The following is a 17,320-nucleotide window of genomic DNA, read 5'->3' as shown; positions in this document are numbered from 1 at the left end:
CTCAGATCTGAATAAGAGACTCACTCCAGACCCCAACTCTTTAGCCCAGAGGTGAGGATGACAGGACACCTGCATTCTTTACAACTAAAGTCAGAACAAAAGAAGGCATCTTGCCTCTATCTATGTCAGACCTAGTTCTCTAGGATTTGGAGACAGCGTTATGTAGAAGGAAGAAGAAAGAAGTCAAAATGGGATATTCACGATCTTAAAAAACAAGTCAAGATTGGTTGGACAAATAGCATGTCTGAAAGATTTGACTCAATCAGAACTTTCAGGGGGTTTGGATGACAGAGACTAGGGTCTTCTCTGCTAGTCCAGCCCAGAACCTACCTGGAACCAACCTATGCAAGAAGCAAAGACCACTGTGGAGATAGAAGCCCGCTCACACACTCATGAGTTTTCCGTAGGATTTCGACTGCCACTAATCCCATCTCAACAAATAGAGCAGCTCACCTAACGGACCAGTGTAAGGGGAAAAACAAGACCCGTTTCTCGGTCCCCATCTCGTTCTCTTGATAGAAATGAACTTGGCAACCAAGCATTCAAGGGGAAGGAACACAGTACAACAGCAAGCCAATGGACCTTCGGAACACCTGGGAATAAATTCCCACTCATTTACCTTCTGGTTGGTTATATGACCCCGAGCATAGTTACATCACCTCTCTGAGCCTCATTTCTTCAAAGCACTGTGGTGTAAAGCCTGGATGAGTTACCAAAATCAAAAGGCACAAATAATGTTTAGCAAAGCATTCATTAGATGCTCAGTTCTGTGCACTCAACATACAATATCTCCTTTCATCTTGACAAAAGCTCTAGGAAGTAGGTCCTATCATTTCTCACTTTCACAGAGGAGGAAACTAAGGCCCACCGATTAAGCAGCTTGCCCTGAAGGACATAGCTAGTAAGAGGTAAGGCTAACACGAACACAGACTTGCGTGATGTTAAAGGTGGCTTTTTCACTCATGATGTCCTGGATCTGCAGTCGCCTACATAGTAGCCACCAGCCCTGTGACTATTTAAATTAAAATGAACTAAAATTAAATAAAGTGAAAAATTCAGTTTTGTAATTACAGTAGCCATCGTTGCAGAGCTCAGGAGCCACCACATTGGACTCCCCCACATTGGACAGCAAGATACAGACATTGCCATGTTGCACAGATTTCCGTTGGACCACACTTGTCCAGTCCTTCCCCGACACACAGGGCACCTGGCTTTAGGCAGGCACTGATGCATGTGAAGTTTGACAACATCGAAACAGACACCGGCTTCACCAGGCCACATCACAGGGGCTCATCCAGGTTGTGGGGAAGCTGAAGGGGATGCAATTTGGGGGGTCAGTTTTAAGGAGAAGAACGCAAAGTCACCACACAACCCTGGGAAGAGGGCTTCAGAAGGGGGTCCTAAAAGTTCAGCTTCATTAGTGTCATGGTCCCCTGCTTCCCTCTCGGGAGTAAAGACATTCGCGTGGTCCACCAAGCTGTGGTCATGAACACACTACCACGGGGTGTGTTCCCGTCAGCTCTCTCCTGAGGTGGGCAGACCCTGCCCTTTCACCCTCTCTCAATGGCCAGTCTTGTATACTGAACCTCTCTTTGGGCTACATTTTCCTCATATTGTCTGGTACAGATGAGTTGTCCATGCTGCTTTGGAGAACACGGCAGGACAGCCCCCTGATCTTCTTCATCCCCCTCGGCCCTGCCCACCCGTCTCTTCACCCCCCTCAACCCCCACCCCTTCCTCACACCTGGGTTTCCTGCCCTGTCATTCCCTCCTCCCTCACCATTTTTATTTCCCATGATTTAAAGAACATGGAGGAAATTTCACCAAATATACAATTTTAAAGTGAATAAGTGAATGGCATTTAGTGAATTCATAATGTTGCACCACCATTACCACTGTCTAGTTCCAAAGCATTTTCATCATCCCCGAAGGAAACCCCATACCCATCGTTTCCTAGTAGTCTGCTTTCTGTTTCTGGGGAGCTGCCTACCAGACACATTTCATTTGGGTGGAAGCATACAACACGTGATCTTTTGTGTCTGACTTCTTTCCCTTGGCGTCATGTTTTCAAGGATCCTCCACATGGTACCTCATTCCTTTGTATGGCTGAGCAATATCCCACTGTGTGCACAGACCACATTTTTCAGCTCACAGACTCACCTCCTGGCTGACTGAAACAAGAGGAGGTGAGAGGAGCCTGGTTTCCACTACATTAATGGAGAAAGAAGGCCCCAGTGTCTCCAGAATCATTTTTCTAGAATGGCGGACCATATAGCATCCCAGGAAAGTATGTTGTCACTACTAAGCATCTCCCAGCCGACTGCTCCTTTCTGATCTCATTAATTAAACACTTTTTCTCCCCAACATTATCCACAGTGTGATTTTTTTATAATGGTTAATAGTTCTTATAGGAGAACACTGTTGAAAGTTTGGGTTTTTTAAATATGTGGAATATGAGGGTTTAAACAGGCTTCTCAAGTGCAGGTCTCTAAAATATCTTTACTGTGTTAAATGTGCACTGTGAATTTTAAAGAAGCAATTATAATTTTCAATGTTTCCCAAACTTTCAATGTTTCCCAAATATTCCCAAGGGAGTGTGTGTGCGTGTGTGTGTGTTGTATATGTATTTATGTGTGTCTGTGTGTGTGCGTGTGCTCAGATGGGCATCTCTCAGTTCTTATATTTCTCAGAAAAAGTTATGCTGTGTTAATATCTGAATCCTTTTCAGGTCCACATAACTGGGGGGGGCTGGAGTCCACACACATTAGAGATTGAGCGCTTCTGCCAGGCTTAAAATAGGTACTTTTGGAATTGCAAGTTAAATATCTTAAATGCATTTAAATGCAAATCATTCCTGAATTAATCATATAAGCGATATAAAGTGTCATGAGTTTGAATTGCAGTCAAATGGTAACAACCCATAACTTATAATATCCATTTGGGAAATATTTTAATCCTTCAGCACTTCATAGCACACAAGTTTGAGGATCTCAAAGGCAGAGAGCTATAAAAAAGGGAAAGAAGTATCTTTGAGAAGTGCACATTCCAGCATGTAACCTCAATATATGTATTAACACTTAAAATATAATCTGCTTAAGTGTTCTGTATAGTTGGAAATTGTGTTTCTGAATAATATCTACATAATTTTCAATAAAAGTAAACTTGCAGTAAATTATCGAGATCTTAAGGTACCAGAGACAAATGGCCTTTGCTGGAATTAGTTTTCCCTCAGGAGTAAGGAAATGGAATTTGTCTTCCGCAATAAGAAAAAAAAAAAATTAAAAACACCATGAAGAATAAAAAATGCACACTGGCGAGCTCTGCTACAACATTACTGGGTGCTTCTCAGAATTAAGCGTGGAGGAGCTCGGGCCAGGTGGAGCCGCGACGAGCCAGGGGGCCAGCTCACCTGCAGTCTGGTTGCTGAGAACCTGGCCTGGTTAGATGGCAGGCTCACCACCGGAGCACACACGCTGTCACTTGCGAAGCTCGCGGCAGCCCTACCGGGCAGGTTTTATTCTCATTTTATCCCGGGGCTTCTCAGCAGGGGAACGGTTGGCTTTTGGGGCTGGATTATTCTTTGTGGTGGGGGCTGTGCTAGGGATTGTAGGAGGCCTAGTGGCATTCCTGGTCTCTAGCTCCACATGCCAGTAGCATCCCTCTCCCAGTTGTGGCAACCAGAAACGTCCCCCGACTTTGCCACCTGTGCCCAGTGGGCCAGCGTCATTCGAGTCTAGAACCACTGGCTTACAGTGAGCAGACCAAGCACTCAGTACTTGCATGAAGTGTGGCAGAGTCAGTATGTGCCCAGTGCTCTGGAGGGGAGGAAGTGGGTTTGTCCTTTGGCTCCCTTACCTACCGGCTATGTGACCTGCTTCCTGACGTTTCCCTAAGCCTCAGTTTCTCCAAATGAAAAAAGGCCCCCCCCCCCCCAAAAAAAGAGTATCTTCAAGCTTCTTGGGAGTAGATGCTCCTGAGGGGGGCAATGAATGTGTTCCATTCATTCTTAAATGCCTTGTGCCTAGAACAGTGTTTCTGGCGTGCTAGGGGGCTCTTGGAAGAGATTGCCTCGGAAGCGCATCGAGTTCAAGCCTGATACAGGCCCTGCGTGGCCAAGCTGGGCTGTTGCTGTTTTGTTTAAGTCGCCCTGGGGCAGGAATCTGGAGCTGCCTGGGTCCAATGGTGAAGACTAGCTTAGGGTCAGAATCAGGTTGCTGGTATCCGCCTACTGAGGCTGAGTAATCAGTACTCCATCCACGGGTTAAGAGGGCTTCAGAGCAGGTCACCCTTTGGGCCCCACCTTGTGCTAAGTGATGGATCCAAAGCAGCTCTGGAATGAAATGAAAATCAACCATTCCCCGACTCTCATTTGCTCTGAAGAAAATGATCCTCGTAAAACACCGCAATGAAACGCTAAACACTTCAACATAAACGCACTTCTCTTCAAGAAGAGTAACGAGGATAGTGTGAAAGGCCTGGACGTTTGAGCTCTGGTAGGAAGACCCATCAGCAAGCAACAAGCTTCCTCCAACCTTTAAGAGACAGAATCCCAGGGCTGCCGCAGAGGGTCAGCTGAGCGTTTCCTCCCTCTAGTTCTCTCTGTCCGAAGCCACACTGTCGGCTGTGCCATCCGTCCCCAGATTCGGGGAGTGACCACGAGTGACCACTCGGCTGGGGCCGAGCCTAAGATCATCCATCACTTACCAGCTGTGTGACCATGCATAAATTCCTAACCTGCTCTGTGCTTCTACTTCATCTATAAAAGGGGGTATGGTGATAGGCAGCATGATGGCCCCCATAGATGTCCACAGCCTAGTGCCTGGAAACTGTGGCCATGTTAGGTTCTAGGCAAAGGGGAGCTAAGGTTGCAAATGGAATTAATGGGCTGATCAGCTGCATTTACAATAAGGAGGTTATTCTGGATTATCCAGGGGGACCCCGTGTAATGGCAGAGTCCTTAAACAGGAGACAGAGAATGGGTAGGGAACCAGAAAGATGTCAGTGTGAGCAGGGTTCAGCCCACCATTGCCAGCTCTGCAGATGGAAGAGGCCACAAGCCAAGGCAAGTGGGCAGCCTCTAGAAGCTGGAGGAAGCAAGGGAATGGATTCTCCCAAAGCCTCCAGAAGGAACCAGCCCTACCTGCTGCAACCTTGATTTTAGGCCAGTGACACCAGACTTGACTTCTGGCCTCCGGAATAGTAAGAGAACAGATTTGTTTTGTTTTAAGCTACCAAGTTTGTGATAGCTTGTTATGGCAGAAACGGGAACAGAGGGATGGAGGTTCCTAATACACTGAGTCAATGCAAGGATTAGAGCCCCTCTTCTGAGGCCTGCATGCAGCTCCCTGAGCAGTGCTCTGGAGAGGGACCGTGCTGGGTGAGAGTAGCAACAAGGAGCTTTGTCTTGTATGCTACCTCTGCAGTCATTCTCCCTTTGCAGAGCCTTTTCCAACAACTGTTTTACTGACTCAAGAAGCAGTATGCAAATGAACCCGGGCAGCCCCTGCTCATGATTGGGAAATGGGGCTTTGCTTCTGGCATCTTTCAACTCTGGGTCCAACAGCATGCCTGTCATTTAAAGGGCACACACATTTAGACTTCCCTGGGAAATCTCCAGAAAAGGGGAACTTATACACTCCCTTTTGGGACTGACTACGGTCTCAAAAACTCTTAAAATCAGATTATCAACAGACTGCAGGAGCTGCCAGTTCCTAAGGGATGTGAAGGTAAGTTAGTCCAGGAGTTGGCAAACCTTTTCTGTAAAGGGGCAGAGAGTAAATCTTTCTGGTTCTGCAGGCCATATTTTGCTGCTGTTGTGTGTAGAGCTTATTAGGCTCTGCACTGAAACTCAAACAGAAACTGCATTTGCAATGAATTGTGAGATGCCAGTCACCTGGTTTTTGGGCCTTTCTGACTGGCTGGCAAGACCTCTGCCTCATGTCTTTGTCTGTGTTGCGCCCCGGGTGTTAGCCATCCACTGAATGTGTACCCCAAGCCAGATGGGTGTGAATCACTTGGAAAAGCACAGGGCTCTCATCCTGACTTCTTACTGTCAAACGTGGTCAATGTGGTCTTGGATCCCATGAATGTTGTTTGACTTGCTAAGTCATCACTGGGTAAGGATGCCTTCTCACTAAATTCTCAGGCTTCCTTCACTTTATTCCACCTCTGGGGTGCCTGCTCTGGGATGCTGAGCCAGGCTGTTTGGCCCCAGCTGCAGGCAGGGAAGGAGCACCCCTGAGTGACAGAGCATAGTTGAGTCCTATTCAGTGAGCAGTCATCTTTCCAACATGGTACCAGGAAAGATGGCCTTTGCTTAAAGGGGCCTATTATGCAAACTTCTGCATCTTCAGAAGAAAGAAAAATAATATGGAAATGATCTTTTTGCACCTAATGCCTCACTGCGAAAAAAAGATAAGCCTTCTTTTTTTTTTTTTTTTAAAGATTTTATTTATTTATTTGAGACAGAGAGAATGAGAGACAGAGAGCATGAGAGGGAGGAGGGTCAGAGGGAGAAGCAGACTCCCTGCCGAGCAGGGAGCCCGATGCGGGACTCGATCCTGGGACTCCAGGATCATGACCTGAGCCGAAGGCAGTCGCTTATCCAACTGAGCCACCCAGGCGCCCAAGCCTTCTTCATAATAAAGATCTTAAAACAGATGCCAATCAAACGAATCGATAGCTAACAGCTCCAGCCAAGTGTGTTTAATAAATAATCTTGAGATAGCACACTGATAAACCCCCATAGAAAACAGAACTAAAACCTTGGAATTTTAACAAAGAATGTTCACGTGGCCTGGAGACTAACTAATGGGAAGGGCCAGCCAACACACAAAGCACCCCAAGTCCTCCACACGTTGATTCAGAATAAAGAAAAGTTCTCTGGTTTACTCTCGTCTACAAGGGAACTTTAATGCTGAGCTCAGGGAAGGCAGGGCTTTATCTTTTCTCTCTCTCCCCCCAGTGCCTGGTAGGTGCTGGGTTCTCAACAAATGAATGCATTTTTAATTTCTATTTCATGGCAATTAGTTTGTTATTATTGACTTGTTCAAATAAATCTTCCTGAAATGCCAATCGGATGTCACTCCCTTGCTGAAAACCCTCCTAGGCTTCCTTAGAATAAAATCCAAGCTCCTGACCCTACCCTGCAAGGCCTGGCAGGACCTGGCTCTCCAATTCCTGCTATGATCCATCTCAAAGTATAGTTAATATACTCACGATGAGTCTGGACGCCTCTCCTGGGTCTTCCTGGGTGAGAATGCTGTTTATCTGATCTGTGCCACTCTGGCTTCAGAGACCCAGAGACAGGACTTGCTAGCTCCCATGCATTCTTTGCAACCAAAGCAGTCCTTGCCAAATCCAAATCTGATCATGTCACTCTCCAGCCTAAAATCCTCTATCATCTGCCTGTCACCTACGGGTACGGTGTCTAAGCTGATTCTTCAGCACTCGGGTCCCACCTTCTCCCCGTGCCATGTTCATTTTGTGTCCCCCAGGGGAGCCCTGCTCTCCAGCTCCTCCGGAAATGTCTGAAGCCCCTTCTTCTGTCCCCTCACCTTGGAACACTCTTCCTGACCTGTGCCCCTCCCTGTCACTTGGCTAACTCCTTACTCTCAAGCACTTGCTTTGATGTCATGTCCTCTGGAAGGCTGGAAGGCTGGTCCTGAGCCCTGCCCTTGCCCTAGGGCAATGTCCCCAGCTCGACTCTGAGCTTTACAAGGACAGGAGCACTATCCCTTAACAGGTGCCCCAGCGACAAACACAGACCTCTTGCCTATTCAAGCTTGATGAATACTTGAGTGACTACACCATGGTCTGTCTTCAGACCCTCTAAGAGGCCAGCCCCCTGCCAGCGCCTGCAGATCATGGCGTGCACGGTCTGTCCTGTGTATTCTAAGATACTGAGCGACATCTCTGATCTCGACCCGCTAGATGTCAGTGGCACCAATCCCCCTAGTTGTGACAACCAGACATTGCCAGATGTCCCCTGGGGGGCACAAACACCCTGCTGACTGTGGCTGACACTGTGGTTGAGAACCCCTGCTACCAAGGACACCCGAGAGGTAAGGACAGCATTCCTGCCCTCAGACTTCCCATCAGGCCTGCCTACAAACGTCCTCTCCCGCTCTGGGTGCCAGAGCCGTGCAGCATCTCGTATCCTTCTCTGTATGTTTAATCTGCTCCGGTTTTGTTCCCTGTACTTAACAACCACCTGACATGTTATATACTCACTAATTTCCATTTATTGACAGAGTTCTGTACAGGAACTTGGTGGTTTGTTCACAGCTCTGTCCCCAGCACCTGGAAAGGGCTACTAGCACTAATTAGGCATCCTGTCAATGTGGGCTGAATCATTCTTGTGGGTGATCTGGGTCCTGCCTGATGGGGCTGCTGGGTGTGTGCCCGTCCTGAGACAGATCCATCCTTTTGGGGGTCCCAGGTTGCCTTCCCACAGGCACTGCCCCACTTCCCTCCACCTCTCTTGGCTAGAAGAGAAGCTCCATGGGTAAAAGCTTGTGTTGCTCCTTGCTCCCGTTTACCCTGGGATTCTGTGCACGGGTTCTCTCCATTTCAGATCTGTAGCAGTTAAGGAGTCTGCCCCAGTTAAACAGTAAGCAGCCGGCCAGCCAGAATTGAGGTGGGTTATGGGTAACCTGGAGGCTGGCCGCTCCCCAGTGCCGGATGAGGACATGACTCATATTTGTATTAATCTCCCATCATGAGAACGTCCAGCTTTCAACCTGCTCAAGGGGAACTCAGTCCCCATTATGATATTATTCCCCAAGTATTTCTTAGGATGTCCAAAGCTAGTTTCACAAGGGCTCCCAGTTAATGTTGTCTTCTTCTTCCCCTTCATTCTTCCCCCTTGAGGGCCCTTCACCATGGTCATCTACCCACTAATTGCCAACCCTTCCCACGCCAAAGTGCTGCCTGGGTCTCAGGGGTCAGGGTGGGGATGTCTCTCTTCTGAATTACATCATCCTTTGTCACTTGGCTTCATAGCCATAGTGCTTGAACCGAGAATTTTACCCTGTCTTTTGTACTTGGTTTAATTAGCTTCTGGTCCTCACCTCCAATTTTGCATAGTATCTCATAAAAAAAATAATTCCCATCATTTTCTGCCCTCTAACCCAAGAGTGTCAAGCTTACTTTAAGGGGCCAGAGGAGAAGCACAGCCTGTTCTCATCTTCTCGTTTGTGCTTCTTTCTTCCTCGTCCATGCCCCTGAACAAATTCCTTCCCTCCCTGGCTCATTTTTACCAAATGAAAAAAAAAAATCTTTATGCCAACTGATGACTGCAGCAAGCGGGGGAGCAAGTAGTGGGAGCTAAGAGGGATGTTTTATCTGTGTCTGCAGGGTCTGGTCCCAGAGCGGTCGGCCACCATGCCTGCTATCGAGGGATCACAAAACATGGGCAGTGGATTTTGAGCACTGGGAGTCAGAGCTGTTGCCCAATAAACTCGTTCTTATTTGTAAACTTAGCAGTTTAGAGTAAACGGGTCTAAAGGCTCTTGCTGTCGTGATATATTGTGATTCTTCATTTGCGAAGAACAAATACCCCCAAGCCGTCATGCTGAAGGGTCACCGTTGTTAGATGCGTGGAGAGATAAGGGACGCATTGTTGTCACACGTCTAGCGTTCCATGAGTGCATGCAGGTGCAGCCTGCGGGCCCGGCCCGCGGAGGAGCAGGCCGAGGGGCGTTGTGTTTGCCCACCTGCCAAGATGCAAGACCTCTTCTGAGGAGTTTGTGCAAATGAGGTCTAGGAAAGCACATTCCCGCAGCCCTGAGTGGGGAAGCAACTTTGCTTAGTGGACCAAAGAAACAATCAGCCAGGAGCACCCTGACCCGGGGACGCGGCGGGCTCGGCGATGTCGCTTAACCTCTTCATGCCTCAGCTTCACCAGCTGCGCCTGGCAGATAAGGCTGGATTGCAAAATGAGGTGCTTGGAAATGTGAAGAGCGGAACCGGAAGGAGCCAGATGGAGATGCTCGGGGGTACTGGGGTGCGGAGAGGCCGTGACCAAATCCTGAGTTATTTATTTTTTTTCTAACTGTAGTCACAAGACAACCTGTTCATTTGTTTATCCAACTCTGCTTTTCTGCATTTCGGTTTTTTAAGTGCTGTGTCAAAACAGATGCCAGAAAGTAGTTAGCTTCCGATGTTCGCACAGAGTCAAGTGGCTGACTGAGGGGAAGGAAGACCTTTGATTTTCTGCTCTTCCGTGTTGGAAACTCCTCCGTGTGCTGTCTCACTTGAGATTCACAACAAATCTACCTGGTGGGGGGTGATTATCCCCATTGGTTTGAGTAAACTGGGGTACAGATGGGTTAGATTAATCCAGTGGTTCTCCAACTTGGCCACACAATGGAAACACCTGGAGTTTTATAAACGTACTGATGCTTGGTCCCACTCCAAGACACGCTAATTTAATTGGTTTGGAGAGCAGCTTGGGCATCAGGAGCTTTAAAATCTCCCCAGATGGTTTTCATGTGCAGCAAAGTTTGAGAACCACAAATAAACTACTTGAGGCCCCCAGATGTAGTAAGACAGAAAAGCCCGTTCTGCTGACCCCAGGGCCAGCTTCCTCCTATCAGGAATTATCTTCTCCTGTACCTGTTCAAATATTCTGAAGACAGTTTCATCTCTGGCCTAAAAGGCCGGTTTCTGAGAAATAAGCAAACACTCTGTCACATGGCATTTAACAATCATCCAGCCTCTAGACAGGACAGAGCAAAGAAGCCTGGGCCGGATCTGCCTGGCTCCCAGGACCCATTACTGAAACAGAAACAAGGCAGTTGTGAAGAGTACGAGCTGGAGTGTGGAGGGCGTCCACATGGCGGACCAGAGCACCTGGAGAAATAAACACCTTTAAGGCACAACTGGTTTCCCCCGCGGGACTGTAACGAAATCGGCTCCAAGGCCACCATCAGTGACGCAAATTAACACGTCGAGCCAGCCAGCTACAGTGATGCTAAGGCTCAGGAGCACTGAGAGCTGGGGGACAACGGCACGTGAGGTGATGGCTCCTGGCTCGGGAACACTTAGCCAGTGGCTGTACTGAGCCCTAGTCTTGTACATCCCACTCACCAACCGCAACGAAGCCAGGGCGTGATCGGGCCGTAAAGATGAGAAAACGAGAAAGAATTAAACAACTTGCCAAAGGTGACACCATGAAATGGCCCATATTCACCCTTTGTTCACCTGTACAAATGGCAATTTCATATAGTTCCTACGACAGCAGAATCAAAATTCTAACCTCAGTCAGTCTGATTCCAGAGCCTGAGCTTTTAACCCAGGGTCTCTGTCTCCTCCCAATCAAGGTTCTTTCCAAGGTCACGTGCGTTATTGATTGACAGGCCCGTAATAATGAGAGAAGCTGGGATCAGAGGTGTGAAGCCACACACTCTCCTGGGCATGGGTTGGTGACCTGCCCTCAGACAGCCATGCCTATCACTGACTGTCTCCTCCCTGGAATAAGATGGTACCAACGATGTGGGGGCTGACGCTGTACACCTCAATGCCACCCAGAACCCCTTGCTAGCTCAGCAACAGTCCTTCCTATGACCCAGGTTCTTCCCTGCAGACATCCCGGCGTTAGACTTGGCAATGGAAGTGGGACAGAAGGCAGAAGTTCTGCTTCGTGGATCTACAGTTCAGAAAGCATGCTGTAGGAATCACTGCACATTTCTGGGCAGCCGAGGCGGACCCCGTTCTGAGCATCGCAGGAACAGGGTGGCGGGAAGAGGTGGCAGCAGTCACTGCTCCTCTAGAACAGTGGTTCACAATTTTGCCCCTGTGGGACAACTGACACTATCTGGAGACATTTTAGACTGTCAAGACTGGGATTGGGCATACTATTAGGATCTAGGAGTTCGAGACCAGCCATGTTTCTAAACACCCTGCAGTGCACAGACCAGCCTCCGTAACAAAGAATTATTCAGCCCCAAATGTCAACAGTGCCAAGGCTGAGAACCCTTGCTCTACAACAGTGTCATCCAAGGCTGGGTATTTCCTGTAGCACCACCAATGTTCGTGTCCCACGTGAGCCAGGTTATTGGGTCCCTTTGGCAATTACATAAGCTCCCTGTACCCTTTAATAAACCACTTTCTTTATACACGAGTTGGGAGGGATTTTGAGGAGTACCACCAAGAATCCTATCTAAGAAAGATGGCCATGGGGGTGATCAGACTAGAGGATGAAGAAGGATGTAACTTGTTCCTCCAACCGCAGGCCAGGGGAACATTCCAAGCACAAATATTATCAAGGGCAGTGCAGTCCTATCACGTAACGCATGCATGATCCATGTAGACCATGGACATTATTATAAACAGATTAATCACCTAAATAACTCTCCGAAGTGGGTAAATCTACATGTCTTGGTTCTCTTACAATCACTAATGTTATGAAACATGTATTTCGACTTGACAGCAGCATTTTTCACTTTAATGTATTGTCTGCCAAATTGTCTTGGAGCTACCTATGGGTTAGAAACAGGGCAGAGCCACATGAGTGAAAGGAAACACAGGAGGAACCTTCTTTCTGCCAGGTGGATTCCAATTCTATGGCAATAATCTTAACTACAAATTCAAGACGTATCCAAGAAATTGGCTTGAAGGAGAGCAAGTTATAGTCCAGAAAATGTGAACAAATATTCAGAAGGAGACAGCGAAATCCTGCTCATGTGCTGAGGCCAAGAACACAGGTTGTTCCACTTACTGGTTCTATAATTGGGCAAGATAACATTATTAAGCTCATCTTTGTGAAGATTAAATGAGATCATCATTTAGGTATTTAGCACAAAGCCTTGGCGCGTTGTATATGTTCAATAAACATTAGCACCAACAGTAATAACAATAATGTATCTTGGGAACCACTTTGGCCCTCAGCTAACACATCCATAAAGGCAAGATAATAAACCAGTTCCATAGGTTTGTGTATCTAGTACTCTAGAGAGCTCTTGGGCACCTAACGGGTGCCTAGTAAATGCTAGTTCTCTCTCTCCTTTTCTCCCACCCAGCTCTGACATGCCCAGTCCTCGGTATGTCTCCCAACGGTGGGCAACAGAACAGGGTGAATATGCCCTGCCCATGATACCTGCCCACCTCGATGGCCTGACTTCCTGTTTTGCCCCCTACCTCCTGTTGAACCCAGCCCAGACTGCCTACTAGCCCCCCAACCTGCCTAACAGACTCTGTCCCCCACTCGACTCCTGTCCTGCCATATTGACAGATTTGCAGCCAGCAGATTATATTCACAGTGTGAGGGAATCATTACCACCTGCTAATATTTTTATAGAATTTCATAAACTTGGTCATTCATGAGTCATTTACAGTACTTTATTCCAATGAAGAGTTCACAAATCACTCAAATGCTGGCAAAATGCATAATAATGAGTAATATTTCAGGAGTCTTTGCATTAACACGTCAGCTTCCAATACTGTAAGAACTAAATTATTTTACCAGGTGCCACTGTGGGTCAGAAGCTTGGGAAGCCCTTTGGGGGCTGGGGTAGGGAGAGTGGGCAGAGTGGCAGTAGATCATGGACCAAGACGGTATTTAGGAAGACATCAATCACCAAGCCAACCACACCCCCTTTCCAGTCCCAGCAAGGGGAGTTCCTGACAAAGAAGGCTGGAGACGTGCGGATTGGGTATCAGATTCTAACTGAGGGTAAAACTGGAAGAAGGATTTCTTAGTGGTTGGAAGCGCAGGGCTTTGGAGGTGGAGAGACGTGGATATGGATCCCAGATTCTACACACCCCAGCTGCGAGACCTTACAAAAGTTATTTCACAGTTATTTGCTTATCTGTAAAATGGTGTTAACATCTACTTCTTAAGTCTCCTGGGTGAAATGAGTTAAATAAGAGAACGTGTATGAAGTGTTCAGCGCAGTATCAGCCATGTAGTGTTCAATAAACGGTAGCTTTAATGATGATAAAAACTCAGGGGCCCAAGGACCAATTATCTATCCCTGGTTATTTCTTATTGTGCAAATCCCCAAGGCTTAGTTCTGAATGCTTTCCTGTTGGGTTTGGGAAGTAGCAAGCAGTGTTTGACTTGCATGTGAGGATCCCTTAACTCTAAAATAAACAGCACCAACAACGGAGGGCTTATGATGGAAATTCATTCGCCCACAGGCTTGCTGCTTCTCAGAACTTGCCAGAGGGGAAATGGAAAATGTGGGGATTGGAGGATCCAGCTCTTGAAAGAAGGTTGTTTGCCACCAACCACGATGACCACCGTGAATGGGATGGATCTAACTGCCGCTGGGATAGTAGATTCTTTCTAAATGGGTGCTTGAAATGGACAGGAGTTGCAACATTCCTGCGTGCAAAGTGTATCAACTAGAGTAACCCAGTAAATCTAGAAATAGGAGAACCAAACAGAGGGTGATGGGGACATTCCTCAGCAAGGACAGGAAGGAAACGGGACAAAGACTAATAAAAGAGCAAGCAAGAGGCGTGGGGAGTATATTGTTAGAAACAGGGCCCCTAAGGCTAGGTGAGAGTGGCTCTGGGCCAGGCTGCTGTTGGGCTGTTGTACCTGGGTGCTCTTGTAAGACCCCGCATTCCCACCAGGACCAGCATCTCCCCACTGGGCACTCGTGGCCCTGTTCCCCGGGGGTAAACTAAGCCACATGATGAACAAGGCACTGTGGGCCAGCAGATCACACGCCCAATGGTGAGGAGTTTAAAGCAGTTCATTGTGAAACAAAGCCTAGGCATTAAAACAAAAGCTACGTGAAGGCTGGGAACCCGGTGTGTCTGGTTTCCCACCAGATTCCCCTAACACCTTGGAGGGAGTGCCTCACTCTGTGTCTTCAGTCAAATATATGTAGAAAAAAATGAATAATTAATCAATATGCTATGAAACTATAAAATAAACTCAATATCACCCATGGAAAGTTCACGCTTGATCTGGGCAGGCTGGGCTACAACCTTCCTTGACCATCCATCATGAATCTCTCACTCGTGTGGTAAGATCATATAGTGCTCACGGTGTTTCTGGCATTATTCTAAATGCGTGACACATATTAACTTATTTAATCCATTAAAATCCTCTAAGATAGTATTATTATCATTCCCATTTTACAGATGAGAAAGTTGAGACAGACCCCCTGCCCAAGTTTCCACAGCTAGTCTGTGACATCATCTGGTGCAGCAAATGCGGCTGTGTACAAAATTATGTTTTTAATTGCTATGATACTATATGGCTTCACTTTAAGGAAAAAAAAATACGAGAAGTTCCAAGCCACAGACCAGGCTCTATTTTACTCACTGATGAACAACTGAAAGCTGATTAAAGCTAGCAATTTTAGCTTCTACAGTCCTTAGAGGCGCTAGTACTATCCCCGTTTCATGGATGAGAATTGTAAGATCAGAGAGGGTAAGTGCGTTGCCCAAGATCACACAGCTCAGTAAGTAGCAGTGCTGAGCCTCAAATAGCACTTTGCGACACGAAGAGCTCTTAAACGTGATCACTGTGCTATGACATTATAAAATGTATTGTATCCTTAGTTTCCCGTGTCTGAAAACTAATGGCTCTTCCCATGATAGGCGTGGAAAGAGATGAGGCCATGCACCTATGGACTGGTGCTGGCTTTTCGGGCAGCAGCTAGACCCCGACAGCTGCCACGTCCCCTCTGGTTGCTGTCGAGGTCACCACTTTCAGAGGGTGCAGCATTCAGTTTCTGCAACAACCAGGTTCCCCGCAAGTATACACTAAGGACACTCTGCTCACCCTTTGGTGATTTCTGACAGATGGTACCCCTGCAGATGCTCGCAGCATCTACCCTTTGGCAAAGCTTCTGAGAGCGGGGTCTGGGAAGCACCCTCGTCTTCCCCGGACCCAGAACCCTTGGGCACGTTGCTCAGCATGAGATCTGCTGACAGACACCTTCTGTGTTCCAACACCTTCCCTGGGCAGCTTCTACTTGTCCAGTTCTTGGATTCCTCCAACACCCTCACACTGTCTTCAATGCCCTGGAAACTCAGAGCAATCCGATAGGGAGATGAGGGGGACTCGAATTCTATGGATGGGATCCTGAGGACCAGAGCTTACATGGTCTTCCCAAGGTCAACAGCTCGGGATGACAGGGCAGGCCAGACCCCAGAGTACCCGTTTTCCATCCAGAGCACTTACTTTTCAATGCACTGTCCCTCTACCCTCTGTCTCTAATAAAGGAACAACACAGGTTTGGGTGAGAGAGAGTAATGTTGCTGCCGTGGGATTGGATTATTCTTATGTGGTGTTTTGACCAAGAAAACCAGAGATGCTAAATCTCGTCCTATAAATTGAACACCACCTTCTGACCCCGATCCAGGGAAATGCACAGGCCAAGGCCATGACGACGGAACACAAACATTGTTGGCTGAGCCTTGTTCCCACAGTGCCTGCTTGCAGCTCAGTGCACTGCGCCCCACGGAGGGCATTTCCTGAAAATGGCCGAGAATTCCATCTCATTTCTCAAAGAATGAGCTCATACCCTCAGAGGCCTGGGTCTGTAACACAGGCTGTGAGAAGGGAAGTTTTGGGGGGTGTTGTAAAGAAGGGAGAGGACTGACCTCAAGCCCATATGAGAGTTAGTGCTCACCCCAATATCTGTTTGCCACTGCTCTGGTCTGTGTGTCCTGAATGGGTATCCACTTCTGAAACTACCCTTTTACAAAGAGCCTTTTATTTCTCCATAAAAAAGTAACTTAAGGGGCACCTAGGTGGCTCAGTCAGTTAAGCGTCTGACTCTTGGTTTTGGCTCTGGTCATGATCTCGGGGTCCTGGGATCGAGCCCTGCATTGGGCTCTGCACTCAGCAGGAAGTCTGCTTGAGCTTCTCTCTCTCTCTCCCTCTGCCCCTGCCCCCGCTCACTCTCTCTCTCTAAAATAAATAAATAATTCTTTAAAAAATAAACTTAAGTACTTTGTAGAAAAATCAGAAAAACAAAGAAAAAGTCGGTAACACCCAAATACAACCATTAACACTTTGATTTTTCTTCCATCATGTTTCCTCCCAAATCTACACCTGTTGTGATATGTGCAAATACTCAATTTGCATGGAGGATACCATATGTATTTGTGTTTCTGTTTCCACTCAATATCTTGAATTTCTCCCATATAACCAGAACTTCTTCAAAAGTGTTTTAAATGTACAAAACCTCCTTGCAAAGTTGTGCCATAATTTAACCACTCCCCCATTGCTGAATATTTAGCAAAATCGGTTCCATTTTAAGGATCGTGTCTTGCTATAACAGCATTACACAAAAGTCTAAATTCCTCCCTATTTCCTTAGGGTAGATTTCTAAAAGCACAATGATCCCAT

At 47.3% G+C, this 17,320-nt stretch overlaps 1 protein-coding gene across 1 annotated transcript in view; it reads right to left on the bottom strand.

Moving 5' to 3' along the window:
• CDH13 (cadherin 13) overlaps positions 1–17,320 on the bottom strand; it is a 1,026,047-nt gene that overhangs the window by 474,881 nt on the left and 533,846 nt on the right. The gene's annotated exons all lie outside the window — the stretch shown is intronic.

This window comes from Neomonachus schauinslandi, chromosome 16, assembly GCF_002201575.2.
Source record: "Neomonachus schauinslandi chromosome 16, ASM220157v2, whole genome shotgun sequence".
Classification (NCBI taxonomy): Eukaryota; Metazoa; Chordata; class Mammalia; order Carnivora; family Phocidae; genus Neomonachus; species Neomonachus schauinslandi.
This window is presented reverse-complemented; position numbering and strand designations above follow the sequence as displayed.